Source organism: Ranitomeya variabilis, chromosome 7 (assembly GCF_051348905.1).
Source record: "Ranitomeya variabilis isolate aRanVar5 chromosome 7, aRanVar5.hap1, whole genome shotgun sequence".
Lineage (NCBI taxonomy): Eukaryota > Metazoa > Chordata > Amphibia > Anura > Dendrobatidae > Ranitomeya > Ranitomeya variabilis.
Window position 1 is genome coordinate 88,390,390 of NC_135238.1, and position 25,605 is coordinate 88,415,994.

Sequence of the window (25,605 nt, forward strand, 5' to 3'; positions counted from 1 at the left end):
AGTACTGTACTTGGTTCCGCATCGATGTTGTCGTTTACTGACCTGCCCGTTGGATATGACAAATGGTGGATTAGTCTGAATGTATTGGGTTCATTTTTTGGCACAACTCCCAACGGGGGTACCACTACGTCTTCTAAGGAAAGTGTTCTGAATGGACCCGCCGCCATTCTACCTAAAGATATTTATTTTTTTATTTTTTTTGTCAAGACGTCTGGGTGTTGGTAGAGTGAGTTTAGATTTTTACTCCAGCCTTTCTTGATTTTAGAAGGGCATGACATGCCTATATCTGTGTCTCCTCCTCCTTTTACTCCTCCACCTCTTTTCTTTTCGCATGACTATATGTAGATGTCCCTGTTCGACGAACCGAACCCGAACACTGGGGAGGTGGCTCATCTCTAAACATGGACAGACATCAGGTTTCAGGAGCATTCCAAGGAGGTAGGCCATGAGAGAAGACCTGCATGCTTGGCACCCACCTTTCAACTGCCAGTCTTACAGCAAGCCTCTGCCTTGGCATCCTCCTTGTTCATTACTGCCCTTTTCCAAGATGGCGTCTTTGGTCTCATGTGCACTGTGTCTTCCTGCTATAAAACTCCACCCCAGCCTTCAGTCTGTGCTAGAGTATTCTGCCTTGCATCCAGCTCCTGACCTCTGATTACTCCCTGGCTATACACCTGCTCCTGTGAACCTGTGTGGTGATCCTGCTACTCTGCTCTGAGTTCCTGCTGCATACACAAGTTTCCAGTAATCCTCCTTCATCTGCTGCTCGTGTTTACTTCATCTGCATTTGCTGGACATGTAAGCTGTGCTGCTCTGCAATAACCTGAGACTATTAACCAGGCCTCCCTGGTTGAGCTAAGATATGATTTGAACTGCCTTATAAGCATATCTATCTGTGTTTGGACTAAGACAAGGATTTATTCGTGTCAAGTTTCCTCAAGAATAACTGTGCTTCATAGACTTTCTGCTTGATTGCATTTTCCTCTCAAGTTTCCTATAGACTGCTGAGCTGCGTTTATTATTTGCACCAAGTGTTGTGGACTTGAGTTTCTCTCTGCACCTGTTTGAATCACCGTGTGATAATATAGACTTTACCACTTATAAAACTGTGTCCTGTAATTGTCTTGTTCGACGCAAAGAATCTCCTGAGTTATCCCCTATAATTATTACAGGATGCTCTAGCCATAAAAAAAAGGAGACTGCTGGAACAATGACTGCAGAAAGCAGATTAGATCAGGTATTTTTTATAACTAGATCACTGCAGAAAGATGTGGAAGGTCTGCAAAAGAAGTTTGGAAGCTTTGAACATAATCAACAAGTGTTTGGACAAACTTTGCAGGACTTAAGCAACCGCATGGCAGCCCAGGAAAACAAACTTGCTGGCAGAGAGTCCCAGTATGGACGAGCTTTTCAGGACATAAGCACACAAATAGCTGCACAAGTGACTTTACCCTCTGGGCAACCGCCACCAGCTAGCCCACCTAAGTTGCCACCATTCAGATTTAATGGTGATCGCGACAAATTTTGTGGCTTTGTGAATCAATGTATGCTATATTTTGATGTGCATGCTGACCGTTTTCCTATGGATAGATCCAAAGTATTGTGTGTAATAATGCTACTGACCTCACGAGCGCTCGCCTGGGCGAATCCGATGATTGAGTCTCGTGACCCACTGTTAAATAACTTGGATGATTTCTTGGCCGCTATGGCATTAATGTTTGATGACCCTAATCACCGTGCAACCGCTGAATCTGCTTTGTTGTCTTTACGCCAGGCTAAACGTTCTGTTATTGAGTATGCCACTGAATTCAGGAGATTAGCGGTAGATACCAGTTGGGACAGTTATGCACAATTGCCTATTTTTAAAAGGGGTCTGTCTAGTATTGTAAAAGATGAACTAGCCCGCTCTGAGTCACCACAAGAGCTAGAGACATTTATACAGCATTGTGTTCGCATAGACATTCGCCTTACTGAGCGTAGGCAGGGGAAATTTGCTGCATATAACCGTGTTTCTAACTTTTCCCTTCCTTCCAAAGAGCCTGCAGGTAAAACCTCTCGGGAGGTGGAGGAGGTGCCCATACAAATTTATTCCATTCAGAGGCGCGAGATCCATGAGCGCCGGGAGCATCGCCTTTGTGAAAGTCTATGTTTCTACTGCGGACAGTCTGACCACTTCTTGATCAATTGTCCTAAGTGTCCTAGATGGCCTAACAAGGTGCTAGCAGCAATAGGGGAGTATGACAACTGTGATGATGAATCTGACATCTCTGAATGTAGCCTGCCTTTAAAAGCTGTATTCCATTCACTTTCTATGACTTCACCCCCCAAGGAGCTGAAGGAAAAGAACTCTCACTGTTCTCTCCTGTCAGGATTCCTGACCGCTGCCACCAATTTGTCACGATTCACACCGTGACCATCACCCCTACGTCACGGATTGGGGTGACTTTAGGCCAACAGACGGCTATCACATGTGCAGGGGGCTTATCTTAGTTATCCCTCCACTGCTACAATGTAATATAAAAAACACACACAAGGCTATTGACCTCTTAGTTTACAGCAGGGGCTTATTTCAGGTATCCCATTGCTCTTCAATATACCATGAACTGCAGGGATCTATGAATATCCCGCTTACAGTTCCACTTAAACCTTGCAGCTCTCTGGCGCCCCCTTACTGTCAGGTCAGATTAGGTACTGCACCTAGGGTAATTAGTCGCCAGAAAGGCTGCCTGCTATGTACTGGCTATTGGGCACACTGCAGCGACGCGATAAACTACTCCCGCTCAGGCAGAAACAATAATTATCAACGCCGCAGTCGCTACAACACCCAAAGGCCTGCACACGGTAAGCTGCCACCAGCTTCGATTAAACGGGTCCGATGCTAACCCAACACAGTAGTGTAATTCCCTTCAAGAGACAGGGTACGTTTTAGAGCAGGAGAACGAATCTAGTATTAATTATTATACTCCATAAAGTTTAGGCAGTGCTTTATCAAAATATTTTACAAAGATGTTACAAAAAGAGACAATTGCAAATATGTACAAGGTAATTATAAAAAAAACAGGGAATAACTGAGAAATAACACATACATGTGTTCAGAGCATTGCAGGCAACCAGGCTAGTGGAGTTCCCATATGTCCCAGTGCATTAGGACTTGCTCAGGGCTCTTCAGGTAAAAAAACTAACAACCCCTTGCTGGAAGCCTGCCAGAAACTTATAACCCGCAGCCCATGACATCACCACCAGGGCTGGCTTCCACAGTCCCTCCTATCTCTTCAGTCTTAGGACATTCCACCTCAATTGGTCTAATGCTTATAACTCCGCTACAGAACATGTCATAGTCATAACAAACCCAGCATTCATCTCGTATTAGCGTTGGTATTCTAATGAGATCAAATATGTCCTATTTGGGATGCATAATTACAGAGAAATCCCTACTTCTTTACCAGATGGAGTTAGAAGCCCGTGCTTACCGTGGCGGATAGATCCACCGAGGGAGATTAAGAATATGCATTTTCCTGTTCCTATCTTAATTGGTTTGCCTAATATCTTACAAAAACAGAACAAAGGACTTTCATGGATTCTGGACAGCTTCTCTACCAGTTTAAGCTGGTACAACTGTCTATGCAGCTACGTTTAGCGGTCGTAAAAATTCTTTTGGGACGGGTATGAGGGATTTGGGAGCTGAAAGTCAGGAATTTGCAGCTACCAGCCATAAAAGCTGTTGCAGAATCACTCCAAGAAGGGGGGCTTAGCCCACAGCATGCTAGCAAGAGAAACTAAACTTATATGATATTTCATACAATATCGTGACATCTCCCTATTAAGATCCTGTATTCAGGACAGTGGATTTCCAGTTCAGCTATGATTGACTCTGGTGCAGGTGGCAATTTCATGGATATCGCATGTGCCAAGGAACATGGTATTGAAATTCAGCAAAGAGCCTCTCCAATTACCATGGAAACAGTGGATGGGTCACCTTTAATCTCTGGGCCTGTAGATCAAGAGACTGTACCCCTTGACATTTTGTTGGAGCCTAATCATCAGGAGCAACTTTCTTTCTTGCTAATTTCTTCTCCTCATTTTCCTGTGATTTTAGGCATTCCTTGGTTGCGTTCTCAGAACCCAATTATCAACTGGGAGACCAAGGAGATTATCTTCCCAACAAGGAGCAACTCAGCGCTAACAGAAGCTGTCCCTGAGTCCACGGCTACGGAACCACATGTACAGGTATTTTCTTTACCTCCAGCATATAAAGAGTTCTCTGACATCTGTGACAAGAAGAATGCAGATCAGCTTTCTCCACACAGGCATTATGACTGTCCCATTGAGCTGCTTCCTGGGGCAGCTATTCCTTTTGGTAACGTATACCCTTTGGTGGCACCTGAGCTTCAAGCCTTAAAGGAGTATATTGATGAAAATCTGGCTAAAGGCTTCATACGTCCTTCTTCCTCACCAGCAGGGGCACCTATCTTTTTTGTAAAGAAGAAGGATGGGACCCTGAGACCCTGTGTTGACTATCGGGAACTCAATAAGGTAACCGTACGAAACCGTTACCCTTTGCCTCTGATTCCCGAATTACTGGAAAGAGTCCGCCATGCTAAGGTGTTCTCTAAACTGGATCTTCGTGGGGCTTATAATTTGGTGCGTATTCCTCCAGGGGATGAGTGGAAGACTGCATTCAGATGCCGGTATGGACACTTTGAATCTCTTGTGATGCCCTTCGGGCTTTGTAACGCCCCTGCAACGTTTCAACTCCTTGCTAATGACATTTTCAGAGATTTGTTGGACCAGTTTGTAGTGATCTATTTGGACGATATACTAATCTTTTCTGACTCTCTACAGGAACATAAAGAACATGTCAAAACTGTTTTAAGACGTCTGAATGAGAACCATCTGTATATTATGCCCGAGAAATGCGAGTTCCATCGTTCTGAGATACAGTTCTTCGGTTATATCATCTCTCCCCAGGGGCTGAACATGGAATCTGGTAAGATTCAGGCTATCCTTGACTGGCCGGCACCCAAGAACGTTAAGGAGGTCCAACGTTTTATTGGTTTTGCAAATTTCTACAGACGCTTCATTCGAAATTTTTCTGATATTGTCCATCCCATTACTTCCTTGACAAAGAAGGAAAAGCCCTTTAAGTAGACATCACATTCTCAAGAAGCTTTTGATCGGCTTAAGATCTGTTTCACATCAGCACCGCTGTTGATACACCCAGATCCAAAACATCCTTTAATTGTGGAGGTGGACGCTTCTGATAATGCTTTGGGGGCTATTCTCTCCCAAAGAACTGGAGAGAAGGGTCTGCTACATCCCTGTGCTTTCTTTTCCCGTAGACTAACCTCAGCAGAGAAGAATTACGACGTGGGACACAAGGAATTGCTGGCTATTATTCAAAGAATGGAGGCATCATCTGCAAGGAGCTGCACAACAGATCATAGTGCTAACTGACCATCGCAATTTAGAGTTCCTTAGATCCGCTAGACGTCTTTCTCCTCGTTAGGCTCGTTGGAACTTATTTTTAAATCAATTTAACTTTGTTATCTCGTAGCCTCCAGGTTCTCGTAATGGGAAGGCTGATGCTTTATCCCGAATCCATGCTGCGGATTCCGTACCTGGAGCCCCATCCAAGACCATTCTATCTGATGCCAATTTCATCAGAGTTATCCATGATCAGGACTTGTGGAAGGAGTGCAGGGAGGCCTATGAAGGTGATGTATTTCTGGCCAACCCACCTGTGGATATTAATCTTGTCTTTAAGGGTGGCATGTGGTTCAGAGATCGACGTATCTACGTCCCTGAGGTCGTCCGTCTGCAGATCCTCAAGTTGGTACATGACTCCAAGTTGGCTGGTCACAGGGGGTACAGAAGACACAAGAGTTCCTGAGCCGATTCTTCTAGTGGCCAACTTGCCTGAAGGATACCAAGGACTATGTTCTCTCTTGCGAGGTATGTGTTATGATCCCAATGGCAGAGGATCTCAGAGATTACAGCAAAGTCTGCAAACATAAATACCAGCTCATAGGGAAGTGGTAACTAGGCTGACCATATACCTGATCCTAGCACAACCAACTAACAGTAGCCGGGGAACGTGCCTACGTTGATTCTAGACGTCTCGCGCCAGCCGGAGAACTAACTAACCCTATCAGGGAAAATAAGACCTCTCTTGCCTCCAGAGAAAAGACCCCAAAGTTATAATACAAGCCCCCAACAAATAATAACGGTGAGGTAAGAAGAAAAGACAAACGTAAGAATGAACTAGATTTTAGCAAAGAGAGGCCCACTGACTAATAGCAGAAGATAGTAAGATGACTTATATGGTCAGCAAAAAACCCTGCAAAATATCCACGCTGAATATCCAAGAACCCCCGAACCGACTAACGGTGAGGGGGGAGAATATCAGCCCCCTAGAGCTTCCAGCGATATCAGGAATCACATTTTGTACAAGCTGGACAAAAATATGAACAATGCAAATAAACAAAAATAAGAAAGCAGGACTTAGCTTATCTTGCAAAGAACCAGGACCTGAAGACAGGAGCAAACAGAAATGAACTGATTACAATGATGCCAGGCACTGGACTGAGAATCCAGGAAGTTTAAATAGCAACACCCCAGGCCTAACGAACCAGGTGAGAACCAACCTGGGAAAAGACAATCCAAGTGCCAAACCACTAGTGACCACAAGAGGGAGCCAAGAAGTATAGTTCACAACAGTACCCCCCCTTTAAGGAGGGGTCACCGAACCCTCACCAAGACCACCAGGGCGATCAGGATGAGCAGCGTGGAAGGCACGAACCAAATCGGCCGCATGAACATCAGAGGCGACCACCCAGGAATTATCCTCCTGACCATAGCCCTTCCATTTGACCAAATACTGAAGCCTCCGTCTAGAGAGACGAGAATCCAAGATCTTCTCCACCACGTACTCCAACTCGCCCTCAACCAACACCGGAGCAGGAGGCTCAACAGCAGGAACCACAGGCACAACGTATCGCCGCAACAAAGACCTATGGAACACGTTGTGAATGGCAAACGACACCGGAAGATCCAAACGAAAAGAAACCTGGTTAAGAACTTCCAAAATTTTATAAGGAACAATAAAGTGAGGCTTAAACTTAGGAGAGGAAACTTTCAGAGGGACATACCGAGAAGACAACCAAACCAATTCCCCAACACGAAGTCGGGGACCCACACCGCGGCGGCGGTTGGCAAAACGCTGAGCCTTCTCCTGTGACAACTTCAAGTTGTCCACCACATGATTCCAAATCCGCTGCAACCTATCCACCACGGAATCCACCCCAGGACAGTCAGAAGACTCAACATGACCCGAGGAGAAACGAGGATGAAAACCAGAGTTGCAGAAGAATGGCGAAACCAAAGTAGCGGAACTAGCCCGATTATTAAGGGCAAACTCAGCCAATGGCAAGAAGGTCACCCAATCATCCTGGTCCGCAGAAACAAAACATCTCAAATAAGCCTCCAGTGTCTGATTAGTTCGCTCCGTTTGGCCATTAGTCTGAGGATGAAAGGCAGATGAAAACGACAAATCAATGCCCATTTTAGCACAAAAAGATCGCCAGAATCTGGACACAAACTGGGATCCTCTGTCGGACACGATATTCTCAGGAATGCCGTGTAAACGAACCACATTCTGAAAAAACAAAGGAACCAGATCGGAAGAGGAAGGCAACTTAGGCAAGGGCACCAAATGGACCATCTTGGAAAAATGATCACACACCACCCAAATGACAGACATTCCTTGAGACACTGGAAGATCAGAAATGAAATCCATGGAAATGTGTGTCCAAGGCCTCTTCGGGACGGGCAAGGGCAAAAGCAACCCGCTAGCACGAGAACAACAAGGCTTAGCCCGAGCACAAGTCCCACAGGACTGCACAAATGACCGCACATCCCGTGACAAGGAAGGCCACCAAAAGAACCTAGCCACCAAATCTCGGGTACCAAAAATTCCCGGATGCCCTGCCAACACCGAGGAATGAACCTCGGAAATAACTCTGCTGGTCCACTTATCAGGAACAAACAGTCTGTCGGGTGGACAAGAGTCAGGTCTACCAGCCTGAAATCTCTGCAACACACGTCGCAAATCAGGAGATATGGCCGACACGATTACTCCCTCTTTAAGAATACCAGCTGGCTCCGAGACTCCAGGAGAGTCAGGCACAAAGCTCCTAGAAAGAGCATCAGCCTTAACATTCTTCGAACCAGGCAGGTACGAGACCACAAAGTCAAAACGAGAGAAAAACAATGACCAACGAGCCTGTCTAGGATTCAGGCGCTTAGCAGACTCGAGATACATCAGATTTTTGTGATCAGTCAAGACCACCACACGATGCTTAGCACCCTCGAGCCAATGACGCCACTCCTCAAATGCCCACTTCATGGCCAACAACTCTCGATTATCAACATCATAGTTCCGCTCAGCAGGCGAAAACTTCCTAGAGAAAAAAGCACATGGTCTCATCACAGAGCAACCAGAGCCTCTCTGCGACAAAACAGCCCCAGCACCGATCTCAGAAGCATCCACTTCAACCTGAAAGGGAAGTGCGACATCAGGATGGCACAAAACAGGCGCCGAAGTAAACCGGCGCTTCAGCTCCTGGAAGGCCTCCATGGCTGCAGGAGCCCAATTAGCCACATCAGAACCTTTCTTGGTCATATCCGTCAAAGGTTTAACAACGCTAGAAAAGTTAGCGATAAAACGACGGTAGAAATTAGCAAACCCCAAGAACTTCTGAAGACTCTTAACAGACTTGGGTTGAGTCCAATCATGAATAGCTCGGACCTTGACTGGGTCCATCTCCACAGCAGAAGGGGAGAAAATAAAACCCAAAAAGGAAACCTTCTGCACTCCAAAGAGACACTTTGAGCCCTTCACAAACAAAGCAATATCACGCAAAACCTGAAACACCATCCTGACCTGCTTTACGTGAGAATCCCAATCATCAGAAAAAACCAGAATATCATCCAGATAAACAATCATAAATTTATCTAGATACTTCCGGAAGATATCATGCATAAAGGACTGAAACACTGAAGGAGCATTAGAGAGCCCAAAGGGCATCACCAAGTACTCAAAATGACCTTCGGGCGTATTAAATGCAGTTTTCCATTCATCTCCCTGCCTAATGCGCACAAGGTTGTACGCACCACGAAGATCTATCTTGGTGAACCACTTGGCACCCTTAATCCGAGCAAACAAGTCTGACAATAGTGGCAAAGGATACTGAAACTTAACAGTGATTTTATTCAGAAGCCGATAGTCTATACAAGGTCTCAAAGACCCACCTTTCTTGGCCACAAAAAAGAATCCTGCACCAAGAGGGGAAGAGGATGGACGAATATGCCCCTTCTCCAAAGACTCCTTGACATAAGAACGCATCGCGGCATGCTCGGGTACAGACAAATTAAATAATCGTCCCTTAGGAAATTTACTGCCAGGAATCAAATCTATAGCGCAGTCACAGTCCCTATGAGGAGGAAGAGCACTGGACCTGGACTCACTGAATACATCCTGATAATCACACAAATACTCAGGAACTTCTGAAGGAGTAGAAGAAGCAATAGACACCGGCGGAGAATCGCAATGAATTCCCTGACAACCCCAACTCGACACAGACATAGCCTTCCAATCCAAAACTGGATTATGGGTCTGTAACCATGGCAGACCTAAAACGACCAAATCATTCATTTTATGCAGAACAAGAAAACGAATCACCTCCCGATGTTCAGGAGTCATGCACATGGTCACTTGTGTCCAATACTGCGGTTTATTTTCCGCCAGTGGCGTAGCATCAATTCCTCTGAGAGGAATAGGAACTTTTAAAGGCTCCAGGACAAAACCACAGCGCTTGGCAAACGACAAGTCCATAAGACTCAGGGCAGCACCTGAATCCACAAACGCCATAACAGGGTAGGAAGACAATGAGCAAATTAAAGTCACAGACAAAATAAATTTAGGCTGCAAATTACCAATGGTGACAGGACTGACAACCTTGGTTAGGCGTTTAGAGCATGCTGATAAAACATGTGTAGAATCACCACAGTAAAAACACAGCCCATTCTGACGTCTATGATTTTGTCGTTCGGTTCTAGTCAGGATTCTATCCCATTGCATTGAGACAGGTGTCCGTTCAGACAACACCGCCAGAGGATTAGCGGATTTGCGCTCCCGCAACCGCTGATCAATCTGAATAGCCAGCGCCATAGAATCATTCAGACTTTTAGGAATTGTGAAACCCACCATCACATTCTTAATGGCTTCAGAAAGGCCATTTCTGAAATTTGCGGCCAGAGCACATTCATTCCATTGAGTAAGCACGGACCATTTCCGAAATTTTTGGCAATACACTTCAGCTTCATCCTGGCCCTGAGAGAGTAGGGCTTTTTCTGCCTGAATTTCAAGATTAGGCTCCTCATAAAGCAATCCGAGCGCCAGAAAAAACGCATCAACATCCGCCAATGCCGGATCTCCTGGCGCCAACGAGAAAGCCCAATCCTGAGGGTCGCCACGCAAGAAGGAGATAACAATTTTAACTTGCTGAGCTGAATCTCCAGACGAACGAAGTTTCAAAGATAGAAACAATTTACAATTATTCCTAAAATTCCTAAATTTAAATCGATCTCCAGAGAACAGCTCAGGAATAGGTATCTTAGGCTCTGACATAGGACTGCTAACAACAAAATCCTGAATGCCCTGCACTCGTGCAGCAAGCTGATCCACACTAGTAATTAAGGTCTGAACATTCATGTCTGCAGCAAAGCTTCAAGCCACTCAGAGAAAAAGGGGAAGGAAGAAAGAAAAAAAAAAAAAAAACTCAGAACTTCTTTTCTTTTAATCCCGCTTCTGCAATGCATTAACTATTCACTTGGCCTGGCATACTGTTATGATCCCAATGGCAGAGGATCTCAGAGATTACAGCAAAGTCTGCAAACATAAATACCAGCTCATAGGGAAGTGGTAACTAGGCTGACCATATACCTGATCCTAGCACAACCAACTAACAGTAGCCGGGGAACATGCCTACGTTGATTCTAGACATCTCGCGCCAGCCGGAGAACTAACTAACCCTATCTGGGAAAATAAGACCTCTCTTGCCTCCAGAGAAAAGACCCCAAAGTTATAATACAAGCCCCCAACAAATAATAACGGTGAGGTAAGAAGAAAAGACAAACGTAAGAATGAACTAGATTTTAGCAAAGAGAGGCCCACTGACTAATAGCAGAAGATAGTAAGATGACTTATATGGTCAGCAAAAAACCCTGCAAAATATCCACGCTGAATATCCAAGAACCCCCGAACCGACTAACGGTGAGGGGGGAGAATATCAGCCCCCTAGAGCTTCCAGCGATATCAGGAATCACATTTTGTACAAGCTGGACAAAAATATGAACAATGCAAATAAACAAAAATAAGAAAGCAGGACTTAGCTTATCTTGCAAAGAACCAGGACCTGAAGACAGGAGCAAACAGAAATGAACTGATTACAACGATGGCAGGCACTAGACTGAGAATCCAGGAAGTTTAAATAGCAACACCCCAGGCCTAACGAACCAGGTGAGAACCAACCTGGGAAAAGACAATCCAAGTGCCAAACCACTAGTGACCACAAGAGGGAGCCAAGAAGTATAGTTCACAACAGGTATGTGCCCGTTACACGACTCCTCATGTGGCACCTACAGGTCTTCTACAACCATTACCTGTTCCGTCCCGCCCTTGGGGGTCTATATCAATGGACTTTATTGTGGAGCTGCCTACATCGGGGGGCATGAATACAATCATGGTGGTAGTTGATCGCCTGACTAAAGCTGCTCATTTCGTTCCTCCCCTCAGCTAAAGACACAGTGAACTTGGTTATACAGAATGTCTTTTGGTTGCATGGGGTTCCGGATGAGATCATCTCTAACCGTGGAGTACAGTTCACTTCAAGATTCTGGAAGGGGTTTTGCTCTGCACTCAATATTAATGTCTGTCTCTCTTCTGCTTACCATCCCCAGACAAATGGTCAGACTGAGCGTACCAACCAGACGCTGGAACAATATCTAAGATGTTATGTCAGCCTTCTCCAGAATGATTGGTTGGAGTTGCTGCCGTTAGCCAAATTTTCATATAATAATTCTCAGAGCGCCTCCACTAAATTTACACCTTTCTTTGCCAATCTGGGTTATCATCCGTGTATTTTACTTAGGTCTCCAATTAATTCTCCGGTTCCAGCAGTGGAGGAAAGGCTGACTGCAATGAGACAAAATCTGGAGGTTCTGAAGGAATCCCTGACCACGGCTCAAGAACGTTATAAGAGATCGGCTGATAGATTCCGTAAACCTGCACCCATGTTCAAGGTAGGAGATTCCGTGTGGTTAGCAACTAAGAATCTGAAGTTAAATGTTCCTTCACAAAAATTTGGACAGAAATTCATTGGCCCTTTCAAGATCAACGGTATTGTGAGCTCTGTGGCCTGCCGGCTGAAGCTGCCTAGGACAATGAAGGAACACCCAGTTTTTCATGTATCTTTACTAAAGCCTGTATCTCCTAATACCTTCCAGGGACGTGTTGTGCCACCTCCGCAGCCTGTGGTGATTGATGGGCAAGAACAATTTGTGGTGGAGGAAATTGTTGATTACAGGATTCGCAGGAATCGGCTCCAATATCTGATAAGATGGCAGGGATATCCCCCTGAGGAAGACTCTTGGGAACCGGTGGAAAACATCAATGCCCAACAGAAGATTTCTCGTTTTCATCAGAGATTCCCTGAGAAACCAGGTCCAGGATCGTCCTGATGCCGCTTCTAAGGAGGGAGTAATGTCAGGACTCTGAACATTTTTACCTTTTGTGCATTACTGCCCTTTTCCAAGATGGCGTCTTTGGTCTCATGTGCACTGTGTCTTCCTGCTATAAAACTCCACCCCAGCCTTCAGTCTGTGCTAGAGTATTCTGCCTTGCATCCAGCTCCTGACCTCTGATTACTCCTTGGCTATACACTTGCTCCTGTGAACACCCCCAAAGAATGTAATAAAGCCCCCCCAATAGAATGTAATACAGCAATGTAATGCAGCCAGCCCCCATAGAATGTAATGCAGCCAGCCCCATAGAATGTAATGCAGCCAGCCCCCATAGAATGTAATGCAGCCAGCCCCATAGAATGTAATAAAGCCCCCCATAGAATATAATACAGCACAGCCCCCATAGAATGTAATACACCCCCCAATTGCCCCACAATCCAGTTATCACTCATTGATATATTAAAAAAAAAACACTCTCCTCACCTCTCCTTGTGCCCCGCGCTGCTCCCGACTCCGGTCAGAGCAGTGGCAGTCTGCCCAGCCACACAGCAGGTGCGCAATGATATGACTTCATCGCACACCCGCAGTGTCAGAGCGTGGCAGAGCGGGGAATGATGGGAGAGGGAGCGACAGCGGACACTCTCTCCTCCATCATTGCATTTCACTACCGGCGTCATAGACGCCGGTATAGTTGAATGCGGGGCGGACGATCGGGGGGGTGAGTCGGCGCTGGCGGGAGGAGTCGGCCCTGGTGCCGCTGATAGCGGCAGCGGCCCACTCCTGGCACCGGCCCTTCTGGCATTTGCCAGAAGTGCCCACTGGCCAGTCCGGCCCTGGTCCACGGCACAGTGGTTCCACCACCCAGCCCATTACAAGTATCGTGTTATGCTGTCTGGGCTCTGCAATGCCCCAGCAGTCTCCCAAGAACTGGTGAATGGCATCTTACGGGACCTCCTCTACATGTGTGTGGTAGTGTACCTAGATGACAACTTTGTGTTTTCTCCCAATCTGCCTACACACAGGAGGGATGTTCGTCAGGTTCTGCAGAGATTAAGGTAGAACCGTTTGTATGCCAAGTATGAAAAGTGCGTCTTCGAGTAGACCTGTCTTCTGTTTCTGGGATAAATCATCTCAGAGACTGGCATGAAAATGGACCCAGAGAAGGTATCCACCATCTTGAAGTGGCCATGTCCTGATGTCCTGAAGGCTTCCCAGTGGTTTCTCTGGTTCACAAATTACTACCGCCAGTTCATTCCACATCTCTCCTCCCCGACCACTCCTACTTCTGACCTGACCCACAAGGAGGCTAGTCCCAGGATATGGACTCCAGAAGCAGAGAACATATTTGAGTGTCTAAAACAGGCTTTCATTTCTGCCCCTGTACTGCATCATCCAGACAATAATAAGCAGTTCTTTCTAGAAGTGGAAGCTTCTTCTTCTGGAGCCAGAGCCGTTCTTACCCAGAAGTTGCCTTCTGGTTGCATGATAACATGGTTTCTTTTCCAAAATCTTCTCTGCTCCAGAATACAAGGCGATCGAGAAACTGTTGGTGACAAAACTGTCTCTGGAGGAGTGGCGATTCTTGCTTGAAGGAGCGATGCATCCAGTGTTTATCTACACTGACCTAAAGAATCTCGCCCATCAGTGATCCGCACAGCAGCTTAATAACCAACAAGCAAGGACGTCTCTGTTCTTTGCCTGCTTCAACTTTACTTTCTATTTTTGACCAGCTGATAAGAACGTCAAAGCGGATACACTCTCTCGATCTTTCCTGTTTTCCGAAAGATTATTACAGTTGCTCCACTGGATCTGTCTCAGCTTCCTTACAGAAAGACTTACATTGCTGAACCAGACAGAAAGCGGGTACTCCTGTGGGGTCACTCGTCTGAGTTGGCTGGCCATGCCGGACACAAGAAAATGGCACTCCTCATTTCCCAACACAACTGGTGGCTGACCCTGTGTAACAATTTTGAAGGTTTGTCTAAGATAGAGGTGTTCAGTTTACCTCTCGCTTCTCTTCAGCCTACCATCCTCATTCCAATAGCCAGGTAGAATGGGTCAGATCTGCGGCACTTTGTCAATGCCCACCAGAGTGACTGGGCCAAACTAAAGCCTTGAGCCGAATTCTCATTCAATAACCATGTGAGTGAATCATCTGCAAAATCTCATCATTTTTTGTGGTCTATGGTCAACACCCCAATATTCTGTTCCCTGTTTCCACTGCCTCCGATATTCCTGCTGCTGATCCCTCGTCAAAGGTCTTTCTCAAATCTGGGAGGTTACAAAGTCCACCTTATTGAAGTCCTCTGAACAGATGAAAAGAAACGCAGACAGAAGACATCTGGATCTGCCTCTGTTTCATTCTTGGGAAAAGGTCTGGCTGTCATCCAGATAAGTCCGTCTCAAGGCACTGTGATGCAGTGACCCCTGTAACAGGTAGGGGGCACTGCATGGTCTCCCCGGTATGTGCACGGAGTCGTATTGAGGCCGTGAGAATCGACCTGCAGTGATGTCAGGATCACGTGACCCGCCCAGGTGATCCATTACTGTGGGTGTGCTTACGGGTACATAATGTGGCCAGGGTGTGGGTCACATGGTCTTCTGTGTGGTTCCTGTGTGGTTCCAGTGTTTGGACCTGAATGGTCCAAGTGCAAGGTCCTGGAAGCCTGTGCATGAGCTGTGTGCTCCCGTGTTGGAAGCCCTGGGAGGAGGCTTCCTGTGTATGCACATGGTTTGGACCTGGTGGCCTGGGTGTTGGACTAAGTCCTGAATAGCACCCAGACAGGCCACATGCCTCTGTGTTGGACGGTCCCAGGTGGGATGGACGTTCTGAAGACTACAGTGTGACCATGGTTCTGGACAGTCTGTGTTAGAAGCTCCTGTGAGTGGAGTCTTCTTGGAGCACCTGAGAGACTGTGGACCTGGATGATCGGTGTTGGGGAAGCTACCGTACTTCGGTGGCTCTGGACTGACTGTTGTGTGCCGGCCAGGCAAGTTGGTGAACCCTGTAAGGCAGTTTCCCCAGGAGAGAGGACTGACAAGGAGTCAGCAGATGGATCAGGAGCTCCCATAAGGTACCTCCATAAACTGATGGTGCTTGTAACATGAACGGTGAGGTAGACCCACGGCAACTGGTCAGTGAGGACCAGCGTGTTTAGTGTCCGTGAGTCAAAGCCGTAAATGAAGTGTAAGTTAAAGCTGCAAGTTTATGCCACCAGTTGGTGCCGGTTGTGTTTCATGAGATGTACACAATGAACTATGCATAACCCGGTTTATGAGGCATAATAAACCGCATGGACTGTTTTGTTTTAAAAACCTGTGCCCGTGTGCTGAATATCGCGGTCAAGCGAGTGTCCCCCAATACACTCAGTAAGAATAGTCTTACATTATCTTACATTTGGTGGAGAATGCGGGCAGCGATCCAGCACGCACACGTGGAGTTGATTGCTGTAACTCGGCGGGGTTACGAAGCTGACAAGCGTCTGGCTGTAACTCGGCGGGGTTACGAAGCTGACAAGCGTCTGGCTGTAACTTGGCGGGGTTACGAAGGGGACAAGCGGCGTCCTGTGGATCGGCAGGTCCACGAAGTCAGCGGTAGAACCCTGTGGAGCGTGGCTGCAGTGGCGGCAAGGGGTTCCACAGCAGGCGGAGCTGCAGTGGCTTGTGGTTGGCAGTACCAGCAGGAGCTGGTGAAGTGACGTATAAAAGAAAAAAAAAAAAAAAAAATTAATTTTTTTTTTCTCTCCCTTTTCTGCCAAGTTGTGCTGACTCTTAAAGGGCCAGTACAAGCCCAGAGACAAACGGGTGTACTGTGCGAACTGGGGCCTGAGTGCCGTGGAGAAGTCCACGGGGTGTATCCCAGGGTGGGGAGTATCCCAAATAGTAAGCGGTGACCCCAAATGGAGATGGTTGCCCAAAAAGGGGCGGAGTCCCAAAAAGGGGCGGTAACCCGAATAGGGGTAATGGCCCAAAAAGGGGTGGAATCCCGAAGGGGGGCTGAATCCCGAACCGGGGTGGTGTCAAAAAGCGGAGCACTTGCCCAAAAAGGGGGCAGAGCCAAAAAAGGGGCAGCAATCAGTGAGGAGTCACGACTGTGTCCTTTTTGGCTGGATGGAGAGTGTGTGCGGGGGTTGATAGACCCGGGGAGAGAAGCATCTTTGCTGAGAACCCTTCCGGGAAGTTCTGTGTCACCTGGGACCGTTCAGGTAGCCACTATCTACATTGTCGCAGCGGAGGTTTCCACATACCAAGAGGTGGCTGTAGTCCCGATCTTGCCGTATCCTATGGTAATAGGACAAGATTTGGAAGCACTGTGGGAAAAGGCTGAAGTGTTTGTGGATATAATGTGGATGTCAGTTAGTAATGTTGAGAAGGCGCCCATTAGAGTTTACAGTCCTAAGGTAGGCCTGACCAGAGGTAAAGGTTTGACTACCCAACTAACTGACCTGACGTCACCTGAAGTGTGCCACAATGCGACTGGTAGTGGTCTGGTGGATAAGACAGGTGGAGCAGACACCCAGACAGAGAGTGACTTGCGGGGTCATCGTACTGTGGGGTTTGACACAGACTCTGGGGTGACTGTGACAAGTCATGGCCAGTAACAAGCGCATGTGCCATGGTGACAGGTGGAGGACGGGGTCCAGGACCTGTGGTGATGGGTGGAGGACGGGGTCCAGGACCTGTGGTGACAGGTGGAGGACGGGGTCCAGGACCTGTGGTGACGGGTGGAGGACGGGGTCCAGGACCTGTGGTGACGGGTGATGATGTCACCGCTGAGACCCAAGAGAGGGCCGACCCTGACAGTGCAGAGTCTGAGGGTGCAGAAGTGGAGGAGGCCACCAAAGAGGTGGTGCCTGAAGTTAATGCCTCCTCAAGTGATGGTTGTCCCACCAATCCAGAGGATGGGAGAAGCGAGATAGAGTTGTTTAAAGAGACAGTGAAAGACCATGTTGAACGAGAAAGGGTCCTGAGACAAGGGTGGATGTGCTGGAGAAGGAAGTCTCTGAGCTCAGAGGTCACCTGTTCACATGGCAAAGTGTGTATCAGACCCTAAAGGAAGACATTGAAGTGCTCAGAGAAGCACTAAAAGGCCCTCTACAAGAGAAAGAGGTGGTGGTCGCAGACTTCCCGTGCCAGTACCAGAGTGGTAACGAGGTGAAGCTGCTAATGCCCGTCTTGACCCGGGGTCTGGAAGAGGGTAAAGCTGAAGAGGAGTTGGCGCTAAAAGCAGAACAAGATAGTCACCCGGTTGTGACAGGTGTCTTGATGGAAAGGTCCATGGCAAAGCAGGAGCCGTCCGTTCCTGAAGAAAGTGAGACTCCGCTCTTCAAGTGCGTGATAGATGTACCCGTAGAGGCGCATGATGCATGTACCCGTGAGGGTGTGCATGAGGCCTTTAAAAAGGCAGTAGAAGCGTGTAGTGTGCACTGGGCACTGGAGACGAAACAGTTGGTGATACTGTCTTCTAAGGAAGTCACAGTGAAGAGGGTGGCTGTCCTGAGGGACATGCACCTACAGTGCCTCCGCACGAAACAGATGATCCTGTTGAGGAATAATGAAGCCACTCGATGTTTGGAGCAAGCCAGGAAAGCTCAAAGTCGTCTGGGCTTGGTAGAGGACACAGTCCAGGTACCCAAAGCTCTGGTAGCGAAGCTCATTGGCAGATTTGGGAAAGTGATGCAGGAGATGGTGGATAAATCCGGTGTGAAGAGACTGAGGATTCCGACTGAAGACGAGGCCCAGGTGGGTGAAGATGGGATGGTGTCATTCCTGGTTGTCGGGTCCAAGGAGAGTCTAGGGAATATCCGGATGCTCCTGAGGTATCGCATGACATACCTGAGAGAAGTAGAGCAGCTAAGACGGTACAGACGGCAGGTCAATAAACAGCTGCAGAACATAAGGTGGCGGCCGCCTTCTTCCCAAGGATGTTCAGAGGGACAAAGTGGTCGAATATCTGAAAGTGGCAGTTCTACTCCCTGTACAAACCTAAGGGACATGAACAGTACTAGACGTTGTGATGGAGGGACAGACTCTGGTCAGTTGCTAGCCTCGACTGTAAGTGGGACTAATGACCGCACCAATCGTGGGTGGCGACCCTGGAGCAGGGCGGGACTGGCCATCTGGCAATTCTGGCAAATGCCAGAAGGGCCTGTCTGGCCGTGGGCTGCCTTGTCTGCTATGTTGTTAACAGAATCCGTGTTCTCAAGACACCCATACTGTTAAGAGTTGTGTCGGAGCACAAAGTTGCTGACTCCGACACTTACCCCAGCAGGTCTCAGGTATCATTAGAAATATTGGTCTTGTAGTAAATCTTCCTTTCCTCCATCCAGGGTAATATCAGTAATATATTCCATCTAGTACTTGGGGATGGGGACAGCGTGGGCCTGTGTGATTTGAAATGCCAGGGCTGAATTTCATTCCCAGTCCGTACCTGCCCTGGAGAGAAAGGTCGAGTAAAGAGACAAACTTGACCAAAGGTTTGGTGACAGACTGTGACTTAAGGGCCAAAGTAACATACATAGTAACATAGTAACATAGTTAGTAAGGCCGAAAAAAGACATTTGTCCATCCAGTTCAGCCTATATTCCTATATTCCATCATAATAAATCCCCAGATCTACATCCTTCTACAGAACCTAATAATTGTATGATACAATATTGTTCTGCTCCAGGAAGACATCCAGGCCTCTCTTGAACCCCTCGACTGAGTTCGCCATCACCACCTCCTCAGGCAAGCAATTCCAGATTCTCACTGCCCTAACAGTAAAGAATCCTCTTCTATGTTGGTGGAAAAACCTTCTCTCCTCCAGACGCAAAGAATGCCCCCTTGTGCCCGTCACCTTCCTTGGTATAAACAGATCCTCAGCGAGATATTTGTATTGTCCCCTTATATACTTATACATGGTTATTAGATCGCCCCTCAGTCGTCTTTTTTCTAGACTAAATAATCCTAATTTCGCTAATCTATCTGGGTATTGTAGTTCTCCCATCCCCTTTATTAACTTTGTTGCCCTCCTTTGTACTCTCTCTATTTCCATTATATCCTTCCTGAGCACCGGTGCCCAAAACTGGACACAGTACTCCATGTGCGGTCTAACTAGGGATTTGTACAGAGGCAGTATAATGCTCTCATCATGTGTATCCAGACCTCTTTTAATGCACCCCATGATCCTGTTTGCCTTGGCAGCTGCTGCCTGGCACTGGCTGCTCCAGGTAAGTTTATCATTAACTAGGATCCCCAAGTCCTTCTCCCTGTCAGATTTACCCAGTGGTTTCCCGTTCAGTGTGTAATGGTGATATTGATTCCTTCTTCCCATGTGTATAACCTTACATTTATCATTGTTAAACCTCATCTGCCACCTTTCAGCCCAAGTTTCCAACTTATCCAGATCCATCTGTAGCAGAATACTATCTTCTCTTGTATTAACTGCTTTACATAGTTTTGTATCATCTGCAAATATCAATATTTTACTGTGTAAACCTTCTACCAGATCATTAATGAATATGTTGAAGAGAACAGGTCCCAATACCGACCCCTGCGGTACCCCACTGGTCACAGTGACCCAGTTAGAGACTATACCATTTATAACCACCCTCTGCTTTCTATCACTAAGCCAGTTACTAACCCATTTACACACATTTTCCCCCAGACCAAGCATTCTCATTTTGTGTACCAACCTCTTGTGCGGCACGGTATCAAACGCTTTGGAAAAATCGAGATATACCACGTCCAATGACTCACCGTGGTCTAGCCTATAGCTTACCTCTTCATAAAAACTGATTAGATTGGTTTGACATGAGCGATTTCTCATAAACCCATGCTGATATGGAGTTAAACAGTTATTCTCATTGAGATAATCCAGAATAACATCCTTCAGAAACCCTTCAAATATTTTACCAACAGTAGAGGTTAGACTTACTGGCCTATAATTTCCAGGTTCACTTTTAGAGCCCTTTTTGAATATTGGCACCACATTTGCTATGCGCCAGTCCTGCGGAACAGACCCCGTCGCTATAGAGTCCCTAAAAATAAGAAATAATGGTTTATCTATTACATTACTTAGTTCTCTTAGTACTCGTGGGTGTATGCCATCCGGACCCGGAGATTTATCTATTTTAATCTTATTTAGCCGGTTTCGCACCTCTTCTTGGGTTAGATTGGTGACCCTTAATATAGGGTTTTCATTGTTTCTTGGGATTTCACCTAGCATTTCATTTTCCACCGTGAATACCGTGGAGAAGAAGGTGTTTAATATGTTAGCCTTTTCCTCGTCATCTACAACCATTCTTTCCTCACTATTTTTTAAGGGGCCTACATTTTCAGTTTTTATTCTTTTACTATTGATATAGTTGAAGAACAGTTTGGGATTAGTTTTACTCTCCTTAGCAATGTGCTTCTCTGTTTGTTTTTTGGCAGCTTTAATTAGTTTTTTAGATAAAGTATTTTTCTCCCTATAGTTTTTTAGAGCTTGGTGCCATCCTGCTTTAGTAGTGCAAATGCTTTCTTTTTACTGTTAATTGCCTGTCTTACTTCTTTGTTTAGCCACATTGGGTTTTTCCTATTTCTAGTCCTTTTATTCCCACAAGGTATAAACCGCTTACAGTGCCTATTTAGGATGTTCTTAAACATTTTCCATTTATTATCTGTATTCTTATTTCTGAAGATATTGTCCCAGTCTACCAGATTAAGGGCATCTCTAAGCTGGTCAAACTTTGCCTTCCTAAAGTTCAGTGTTTTTGTGACTCCCTGACAAGTCCCCCTAGTGAAAGACAGGTGAAACTGTACAATATTGTGGTCGCTATTTCCTAGATGCCCGACCACCTGCAGATTTGTTATTCTGTCAGGTCTATTAGATAGTATTAGGTCTAAAAAATGCTGCTCCTCTGGTTGGATTCTGCACCAATTGTGAAAGATAATTTTTCTTGGTTATTAGCAGAAACCTGTTGCCTTTATGGGTTTCACAGGTTTCTGTTTCCCAGTTAATATCCGGGTAGTTAAAGTCCCCCATAACCAGGACCTCATTATGGGTTGCAGCTTCATCTATCTGCTTTAGAAGTAGACTTTCCATGATTTCTGTTATATTTGGGGGTTTGTAACAGACCCCAATGAGAATTTTGTTACCATTTTTCCCTCCATGAATTTCGACCCATATGGACTCGACATCCTCATTCCCTTCGCTAATATCCTCCCTTAAAGCTCAAGGCCTACATGTTGACCGCTGGGGGCGGGGTAAACTTAACAACTGGATGGTTGTGTGATGCTCAAAACCGACTGAGACGGTTCTCTCGACTGGTAGGGCATGGTAACGTGCGTGAGATATCCCGTGACCCCACGTGTATGACAGGTGTTCAACCCCACAAGCTTGAACAGAAAGGGGGGATATGTGATGCAGTGACCCCTGTAACAGGTAGCGGGTGCTGCATGGTCTCCCCGGTATGTGCACGGAGTCGTATTGAGGCCGTGAGAATCGACCTGCAGTGATGTCAGGATCACGTGACCCGCCCAGGTGATCCATTACTGTGGGTGTGCTTACGGGTACATAATGTGGCCAGGGTGTGGGACACATGGTCTTCTGTGTGGTTCCTGTGTGGTTCCAGTGTTTGGACCTGAATGGTCCAAGTGCAAGGTCCTGGAAGCCTGTGCATGAGCTGTGTGCTCCCGTGTTGGAAGCCCTGAGAGGAGGCTTCCTGTGTATGCACATGGTTTGGACCTGGTGGCCTGGGTGTTGGACTAAGTCCTGAATAGCACCCAGACAGGCCACATGCCTCTGTGTTGGACGGTCCCAGGTGGGATGGACGTTCTGAAGACTACAGTGTGACCATGGTTCTGGACAGTCTGTGTTAGAAGCTCCTGTGAGTGGAGTCTTCTTGGAGCACCTGAGAGACTGTGGACCTGGATGATTGGTGTTGGGGAAGCTACCGTCCTTCGGTGGCTCTGGACTGACTGTTGTGTGCCGGCCAGGCAAGTTGGTGAACCCTGTAAGGCAGTTTCCCCAGGAGAGAGGACTGACAAGGAGTCAGCAGATGGAGCAGGAGCTCCCATAAGGTACCTCCATAAACTGTTGGTGCTTGTAACATGAACGGTGAGGTAGACCCACGGCAACTGGTCAGTGAGGACCAGCGTGTTTAGTGTCCGTGAGTCAAAGCCGTAAATGAAGTGTAAGTTAAAGCTGCAAGTTTATATCACCAGTTGGTGCCGGTTGTGTTTCATGAGATGTACACAATGAACTATGCATAACCCGGTTTATGAGGCATAATAAACCGCATGGACTGTTTTGTTTTAAAAACCTGTGCCTGTGTGCTGAATATCGCGATCAAGCGAGTGTCCCCCAATACACTCAGTAAGAATAGTCTTACATTATCTTACAGCACCCTCCTATAAACTGGGTCCTCGTTTCATCGGTCCATTCGAGGTTCTAAAACAAATGAATCCTGTAGCCTACAAAATCAAACTCCCTGCCTCTTTACGGATCTCCAACTCTTTTCATGTGTCTCTCCTGTCATCCTTAGTTGCTTCTTCAAAGATCCAGGTACCACTCCTACTCCAGTAAGCTCTGAGGACGTTTTCGTGGTTGAGAACATCCTAGCTACCAAGAGGTTAAGAGGAAAAATATTTTTTCTCATGTATTGGAAGAGATTCAGTCCTGAGAAGAGGTCACGGGAGCCCATGGAGAACATCCATGCCCATCTACTTCTGGCGATATTTCTTGCAGGTCAAGAAGAGGGGGCGTAAAAGAGGGGGGAACTGTAATGCCGGTGCATCTGCATTATACCTCCCTCCCCCAGCAGAGACGCCGACTCACTCACCACCATGGCCCCGCACTCCCTCCTCCGTCTCCTGCTGCTACTTCACAGGGTCTGAGCACTGCTCTCAGACCCACGGGCACTGTGCGTGGGGCTAATGCAGTCCCACCCTCTTAAAGCGCCAGCGTGCTCCATCCTAAAGTGCCCCAGCCAATAGCTGTGAGACACGTGTTACTTAAGGCATTTCCACCTGATGGGAGGTGCTTGTGCAACGTTGTTAGTCTGTTTCTTTAACAGGCTTGCTAATTCTCAGGTCCCAGTGCTCGTATTCCAGTATAGCTGTCCTGCACATCAACAGTGCCCACCTAAAGCCTGTCTATCAGCCGTTCTGACCTGCCTGTCTATCAGTCCTGCCCACTTGCCTGCCAGTCTATCAGCCATGCCCACCTGTATACTTGTATATCAGCTATGCTTGCCTGTCTATCAGCCGTGCCCACCTGCAGCCACCTACCAAGATATCAGCCGTGCCCGCCAGTACCTGACAGCCTGTGTCTGTTATGCCAGTCACAATACCAGCCAGTACTTGCCAAGTCTACCATTCCTGCTTCTAATTCTTTGGGGGTCAGCTGCCATCCACTTGAGGTCAGTCCTGGTGTAGCACTTGGTCTCTACTTCCTAGCCTCTTCTCGCATCGCGGTATCCTCAGCTTCCGTGTACCCAAGGTCGGATTTGGTGAGGTCCCTGGTCATGCCCCTCCAGGCTCTCCTCTGTTCTCGGAACAGTGGTTGCACCACCCAGTCCTTTACAGCTTTATCATGCATCCTGGATTCAGTTTCTCCCCCAAAACCTCCACCCCCCATTCTTCCTCAGAGTATGGTGGTTTCTATGGTATCCTCAAAGTTGGAAGCACAGATCAGTGAAGTCAAGTCGTTGGCTCCTTCCGCTACTCCATAGTCCAAATTATTTGTGTCTCTGTGTCTAAGATTACATTTGTTGCAGGAGTTTAATCATTCCGTCTTGAGTGTTCATCCTGGGTCATACGGACACAGAAAGCTATTGCTAGATCCCTTTTTTGTGCCACCCATGCTTAATGTTATTAAAGATTTTGCGTTCGCTTATGATGTTTGCACCCGCACTAAAATCTGTCATTACCGGCCGGGGGCATTGCCAGTTCCAGAAAAAATGTGGACACCTTTGTCCATAGATTTCATTATGGTTTTGCCTTTGTCTGGACGGAACACTGTAATTTGGGTGGAAGTTGACCGATTCAGTAAACAAGCACTTTTTGTTCCTTTATCGAGGTTACCGAATGCTGAAACACTTATCAAGTTGTTTATCCATCATTTGGTGAGATTGCTGCACTTTCGTATGGTGGCTTCCACCTTTATCACACACCCCGCCCCAGCAGCAAGCATGGCGGAGGAGTTGGTTTTCTCCTGTCAGATAACTGCTCCTTCACCTCAATCCCACTTCCACCCTCTATTACCCTCCCTTCCTTTGAGGTGCACTCTGTACGCATCTACTCCCCCTCCAACTGGCTGTCATTTACCACCCCCCAGGGCCAGCCACCACCTTCTTTGACCACTTCACCATCTGGCTACTTCATTTACTTTCTGCGGACATCCCCACTATCATCATGGGCGACTTCAACATCTCCATTGACACTTCCTATCTCAGCTGCCACTAAACTTCTATCTCTCACTTCCTCCTTCCGCCTCACTCAATGGTCTTCTGCAGCCACTCACAAAGATGGTCAAACACTGGACCTCATCTTCACCCGCCTCTGCTCCCTATCTAACCTCTCTAACTCACCTCTTCCTCTTTCTGACCACAATCTACTCACATTTTCTTCCCTCTCCACTCCTTGTCTACAATCCCACCCCACAAACTTGCACACCCTCGCAGAAATCTTAAAGGGCCACTGTCACCCCCCTCCAGCCGTTATAAACTAAAAGAGCCACCTTGTGCAGCAGTAATGCTGCATTCTAACAAGGTGGCTCTTTTAGTTTTAGGTTCAAGCATACCCCAAATAAAACGTTTTTATACTTAGCCACAATTCCTG

General features: G+C 47.0%; 1 protein-coding gene across 2 annotated transcripts in view; it reads right to left on the minus strand.

Annotated features, from left to right (window-relative positions):
• The window catches only part of DNAH7 (dynein axonemal heavy chain 7), a 564,416-nt gene that overhangs the window by 433,019 nt on the left and 105,792 nt on the right, over positions 1-25,605 (minus strand). The window lies entirely within an intron of this gene.